The 7,190-nt window shown below is 39.1% G+C and overlaps 1 long non-coding RNA gene across 1 annotated transcript; it reads left to right on the forward strand.

Moving 5' to 3' along the window:
• On the forward strand, positions 1-4,287 carry LOC129145342 (uncharacterized). Its single transcript, XR_008550834.1, has 5 exons — positions 1-34; positions 448-573; positions 1,050-1,143; positions 2,872-2,954; positions 3,980-4,287. It is a non-coding gene; the product is annotated as an uncharacterized LOC129145342 (long non-coding RNA).
• Positions 4,288-7,190: the final 2,903 nt, after the last annotated feature.

A 7,190-nucleotide genomic window follows, 5' to 3' on the forward strand; every position in this document is an offset into this window, starting at 1 on the left:
CAGATTCTGAAGGAGTAGGCCTACGATGATCATGGTATCGTCAGTTTACCAAGCCCCATTGGTGATTCTCATTTAGGTCATGTGATAACCACATTAGAAGGTTGTTTACTCTGAAGGCTAGTTTTTAGAAGAGACCCTACTTTTCAGATGGTGTTAGATTCTGAAGATGGGGAAGAACTGCAGTCTTCAAAGATGGTGGAGCCTATAGAAGGGATAAACACTGAGCTGAGAGATCGAGCACCTCAGAGTTTTCAATGACTCAGCTTAGCAATGAAAGAGTCTGCCACTATTGGAGGACTGGCCTGAGACTAGAACACAAGCAATGCTCAATACTATAAATTTATAATCAGTAGTTCAATTCAACAGACATGTATAACACTTGTATGTTAGACACTGTGATGGATATTGGGGGGAAATAGACTAGTAACACACAACTCTGAATTTCAGGACTTGTAGGTGAATCAAATTGTTCCCAGATGATGCCAAGAATACCAGGAAGAATACTGGCATAAAAGCACAAAGTTATGAGGAGTCAGAAGAACCAAGGTTTGGGAGTGGCTACCTTTCCCACAGGTGATCCTTGAGTGGATGATAACAAGAGTGGACAAAAGGCAGGGTATTGTATATCATGGTGGCAGATATGGGCATTCTGTCTTGCTTATCAGATTTTCATGAAAAATCCATTAGTGCTATTGTAATAGTTTCCAGAAACTTAGTTAAACATTTCAGTAGATTTCTTGTCTCTTCAATCTCTCCTTTTATTATTAACTCTTTCCTCTCATAATCCAACCTTGGTAAAGTCCCTCCTATCTTTAAAAATAAATAAAATAAATAACAGGTAAAACTTATTCCCTGAATAATTAACAGCTAAAGAATAAGAAATTCCACATTTTTTATTCTACATCAAATTAATTTCACTTATTGATGAATGGAGCGCTCACTCATCCAATACCATTCATAATGTGAAGCTCCCCCCTTTAACACCAGACCCAGAGAGTTGAAGGAAGATCCTAATGTTACTTTCCTCGATCCCTGCATTCTATTTTCAGGCCAGTCCTCCATTGGTGGTAGGCAATTTCCTTGCTGAGTCAGGAGAGTTCACTGCAGTAGGAAATCTCGGTACTACAATGCCGGCAAAGGGCGGTAATTATTGAAATTTTCTTTTTTCCCTTCTCTACTCTCTGCACCCTCAGAATGGTCTGTTGTCTTGAAACTGAATAGGCAGGTAGTGGAAAACTGAATAATTTATTTGGCCTGTTTCACTTAGTATATTTATGCATTTTCTTTGCTTCGATATACAAGATGGAATGTAGGTTGGACCCATTCATACCTTTGATTTGGGCATAACTATTTGGTGGTTGACAGTATGAAGCTCATTTGTTTTTCTCTTTGTAAGTCTGTTATCTGAAATAACTATCATTTCTATTCTCTGATGCATCTAATATGAGAGGTTCAGATTCCTACAAAATGAAATGATTCTTCCTTCACAGCTTGGCAGAAAATTTATTGGCAATGAAATCACCTCCAATGGTGAAGTTAAAGGTAGAAGACTCATCCAGGGTTCTTTCCAGAGCTCAGAAGTAGAAGAGAAGATTGAAAATACTCCCAGAAGTAGACCTGAGGGAATGACTTCACTTTATTACATCCCAAGTGTGATTTTCATTCATATTTCTTGCATCTTGGTCTAAGGTGCAAATATCTTCTGGACATCAAGAGATAAACATCTAGAAAAGCCCTAATTCTATTCATATAGATGTCCCAATTCTTCCCACAATTTATGTTCATCAATGGGGATTCATATTTTCTAGAAATTGGCTGCCTTAGTTTCCTCTCTGTCTATGAAGAACCTATACACATAAAGGACTTTGTAAGCTCAAAAATCTATTAGAGATTAGAAGTAAGGGTAGGGTAGGAATCGCAGAATAGTTGACATTAACACAGAACAGCCTACACCTTGACTTTGACTTTTTCTCTCTTTCCATTTCTCTTCTCTCTCAATTACTTCTCTGGAACCACATCAATTTCTTCCTTTGCCTAATGTCTAGTACTGTAGCATTTAATTTTTGAAGAGCTCCCTCTCTACCCTAAACACTTTATTCCAAATACAGTGATCTAAGAGGAACTTGGAGATTTTTTTCTCCTTACAATAAGCATTTTGTTTACCTCAAACTGGATATTTCCCATCAGTGTATATATATTCTTGGATTTCCCATCTTAAACAAAAATTGTGAACTAACTAATGTGTCTCTTCAGTCACCACTACACTTCTTTATTCTCCTTTACAGACAATTGTTAAAGCCTTATTTATCCTGTCTCCATTTTTCCACCTTCAATAACTCTATAACCTTTACAATCCACCCTTCTCCTTCATTTCACTACTGCAAAATACCAAAGTAGCAATGATGTCTATACTGTAAAATGCAAATGGATACTTTGATTGACCACTTCCTTCTTTTAATACAAGTGTTACCTTGGTTTTTGATTCTACATTTGTCTATTTACTTTTAACTCTTCTGTTTCTCTTGTTCAGTCCTCTTAACTAGACCCTTACTCTCTTTTCATCCAGTAATACAATGGGTTCCACAAGGCTTAGCCTCAACCCTCTTATCTACTGTCTTCCTATGTAGTATTGCTCAGTCCTGTGGCTAAAAATACCTGCAGGCACCTTAATTCTTTTTTTTTTTCTATCCAAACTCCCTTTCTTGATCCAGTTTCAAATATCAAAATGTATATTTGATTTTGATGTAATAGGTCATGTAAGAGTAGATTTAATAGGCATTTGAATCGACAAATGAAAAATCTGTGATAATCACTATCAATAAATGTATCAATTAATAAAGATCATAATGTATGAACAGTTTTCTCTTGCAGAATTGAATGAGGGTGATCTGATATCAAGACACTTCCCTCTACTAAGACCTAAGGGTAAATTCCACCAGCTCTCAATAAGAAAAGTATGTTATATCACAGAAGAGTAGCGCGTAATGTGATTTTCTGAACTGCTGCCCTACCAATTTTCTTTTTCAGCCTCCTTTATATTGCTCAAAACACTGTAGCACTAGGTGTTTTGACAAGTGTGCTATTTTCATTTCTATGACTTCCACCTCTAATTCAAAGGTGGTAAAGAGGAGAAGCTATTTATCGGTAACAGATTAGCACACACATTCAGTTTTCTTGAATTTCCCAGCGAGTGGGTCACAAATGGCCTGCCCAAACAAATTAGGAGATGCTTGCCTTTTCCTGTATAAGCCTCCATGTATTACATGTGAACAGTCTTCTGTTAGAAGCCCAGCATTGCTATTATCAGCACCTCCTCTCTGGCACCATCTGGAAACCTCACTATTCTCGGAAAGCAAGGTGCATCCTCTCCATTCTTAGATATTTTATCATGTTGCAAATACTCAGCCACCATGGGACTGTCATGATTGCTTTGCTAGAGAAGAAAAGATATTCTACTCTAATTCCAGTGTGAAGTTGATATATAAGCTAGAAAGAAACAATGATATTAGTTCAAGCTGCTCAGAAGTGAATTATGCCTCCCCTTGGTAAGTGTCTCTAACAAATAAACCAAAAACTGATCCTGGAGGTGGATGCTAATTCTATAGCTCAGGCTTCTTTCTAGCATTATTCTCTATAATGCATCACTCTCTCAGGCCCCAGGGAGAAATAATGCTGCATTCTATATTGGCCTGAGGGCTGTGCCTGCAATCTTCCTTTGCCAGGAGTGCCCTGGAGAGCTTTCCTTCCAGATCATAGGGGCCTAATTGACGCACAATCCAATGGCTTTCCTGCAGGGGCAGCAACAGCAGGAATAGATTTGAAGGGCACTGTAAGGACTTGCTCCGTAAAGGTTCCCTCCCTTCTTTAGCATGGGCCTTAGTGGCTATAAAATTCTCAGTTATCGTTACCCCTTTAAAAGGTAGAGGTATAATACTCTGGATAGATTTCTTCCCAACCACTTCCTTTTCTGGTTTCTTAGTTTTCATCTTTCCAAGCTTTTTGAGGATTAACTTCATACAGAAAAATCACTGCAAAATCTTGAGGAAAAAGGATCCAGACAGAGAAAACAAGATCACAAATAAAATTATGTGCTCTGCTCACCCAGTCTGGGAATCAGGAAAACAGATACCCTCATGTTGCATGACAGATGGAATTTGTCCCTGCTCTTAAATATGCTTTGTACCTTCAATGTGGTGAAAGAGTGGGTAGTCAGTTACTATTATGAGAATCCACTATGGAAACTGATCCTGTCACTAGAACCCTTTTGAAATGATAAATAAAGGAACATATTCTGGAATCATAGTATGCAAATCAGTTATCTGCTTATTTTGATAGAATTTATGGAATGATGAACACCCTTTCCATCCATTTTCAAGATGTCTTTCCACCTGGGACAATCCCGATGATAAAAATTTCCTTTCACACCTTTGTATGGAGACAAGAAGGTTCCTATTCTATAAAGGATAGAGAAAAAGAGGGAGGGGCAAGTGGTAGCACCTTAATCTACTCTGTCATTAGAGCCTTACCAGAAACTGTTTATTACTTTAATCCCGTCACCTGGATGAGCTCTGATGCTGAAGAATCAAGATAGTTCTGGAAACACACATCCCAAGTAGGAGAACTAGATGATATATGAAGATACTGAATGCATAATCTTAGGTTTGGTGGATTATGGGAAAGAAAAGGTGATGTCCAAAGAGTGAAAGAAAAGTCACTGTCTATTCCTAGTTTATTCTCTATAGTAAAAGTAAAAGTCCAATGCCAACTATTCCATTCCTCTGATTATTTCTGTGACTTTGCATCATCTGAGGGTGAAGACAGGCATGCTCTAAAGGACTCCTGCCTACTCAGGTTTTGTTTTACAGCCCTGTTACATGCTTTTAAATACCCTATACATTGTAGAGTCCCTTACAATTCTGTTTTAGATAAACTATTGTGGAATTATTTGATTGATGTCTACTTCCATAAATGCAAGCTTCCTGATGGAAATTACTCTTTTTTCAACATTAAACAAATATTTATCCACAGAACAATTGTGAGTAAATAAGTCAAGAAAAAATACATAGGGCCTCCCGGTGGCACAGCGAGTTAAGCTGTCCGCAGCCTCCACAGCACGGGTTCGAGCCCAGCTGGCCAGGGAGATTCCCACGTGGCACGGCAGACCTCTCCTTTCTCACCTGCTGCTCCCCTCAGCGGTGTATTTCAGTCAATCTGCCTGTTCTGCTCCCCGCTCTGTCTCTGGTGAATCCTCTCACCCCCCGGGGCCTCTGGCCTGTACCCCAGCTCTTGCATAAAAATAAATAAATCTTTACAAAAAATACATATTTGTAAATAAATCTGTGTAACCACTTTTTGATACAAAGAGGCAGTGATTGAGACACAAATGAGACAAAAATCCTGTTTCTTAAAATAAGGGGTAAACATTGGTTTACATCACTGTATATGATTTAGAGGTATAGGATCACACCCTCTCAAAAGTATGTTCTATAAACAACGGCCAAAAATCTTTGAAGTGCCAACCAAATAATTTCAGTTAGTGGCTTTATGTTTCAATTCATTTTCCCCCCTAGATAAGATAATGACTCCAGAACTCCAGTCAGACTTTTAAGATTTAGCTCAAGGAATAAATCACCTGGCACTCCCCCATGCCTCAAACACACACACACACACACACACACACACACACACACATACAGCAGTTGAGTGCTAGGCTGCGAAGCTCCCTGTTGCCTCTGCAGTGCCAGTTCGATCCCCAGCCAGCTGGCGAGGGTCCCACATGGTGCGCACACCTCTCTTGCCACGCCCGCTGCTCCCCTCAGCAGTGTTTTCAGTCCATCTGCCTGTTCTGTTTCCTACTCTGGCTCTGGTGAATGTTCTCACCCTTCTGTGCTTCTGACTGTACCCAGTGCTTGTAAAAATAAATAAATAAACCTTTAAAAAAAAGTTTCTTAAAGAACAGATATATTATCAGGAATGATTGTACCGTGAGAGATTGGGCTGAACTCAAACAAGTATTTAATTAGTTACTTTGAATTTTTGAGTCTATATATGTATACATTTTGAGTCTATATATGTATACATTTTTATGCTCTTTATAAATCTTTTTAAGATGAAGAGAATTTGGGGGTCCTTTATGGGGTCTTTTTGGTTAGATTTTTAATTCCAACCAAGGAGACCCAATGGATTGGGCCATGGACTGAAATGAGTGGCCTTGTGACCATGTGGTATATCTGTTTAAGCAGACAGAATAACACATTCAGACCTAATTAAAATCTTCAAAGGGTCTTCAAAGGGTAGCAGTAAATACTACATATTTCCCTTGTTTAAAACACTAGCAGATGAATTCTTTTTCTCTCCTTAATGAATATAGGATTCCCATCTGTTATCTTTATAAAAATGCACTGTGTAATGTCGAAGAAAAAATAGAATTGAAAAGATTGTGTCATTCTCTTCCTTTCTCAGTAAGCCCTTCTTTTCTAGAACCTGTGTGTGTGAGAGAGAGTGTGCATGTGCACATGCGTGCACCTTCAAATCTCCCCTCAAATCCAGGGGAAATGATTGGTCAGTTAGTGGCCACATGATATCTGGTCTCCCCTATTTCAAACAGTTGGTGACTGATACCAGAGCTTGGTTCATGCAATGCTTATCCTAAGCCCCTCCTAGTTTGTCTTCTTGTCCTGGAGAGGCTGAAAATAATAGGCCTAATTTCTCAGGGTTCAGCAGCATGCTGAGGATCCTATCATGCAATCATGGAATCATGGAAGCAGGCAGATCTCCATGCACTCTCATATGCAAGAGTCTTGGCAGTGGAAGTAAGCAACATGAGGAGAGAGTTGCTTTTTAAGCAAACAAGTATGGGGGGACCTGGTTCTTTTGTGGTAGCTATAGTCCTAAGGTCTGACTCCAGCATTTTGGGTGGCAAGCAGTAGACAATGAGGGTAGCAATAACTGTTCAGCAATAGAATCCTGAGACAATTAGGCATTTTCATCCTTATTGTGTCTCTGGCTGGCAATATACAAACTTGTTTTTCTGGCCCTCCCAGAGGCATTTGTGAGCTACCTGCATCCTTTAACAAACTAACCTGTAAGATTCCTGATTTTTCTAATTAACACTGCATGGGTTTTTAACCAAGGAGGATCTATACCTACTGATACACTTTGGCAAATACTTGCCTCACAGCCATGTCCCC

The sequence above is a fragment of the Talpa occidentalis genome, unplaced genomic scaffold, assembly GCF_014898055.3.
Source record: "Talpa occidentalis isolate TD23 unplaced genomic scaffold, MPIMG_talOcc4v2.1, whole genome shotgun sequence".
NCBI classification, from domain to species: Eukaryota; Metazoa; Chordata; class Mammalia; order Eulipotyphla; family Talpidae; genus Talpa; species Talpa occidentalis.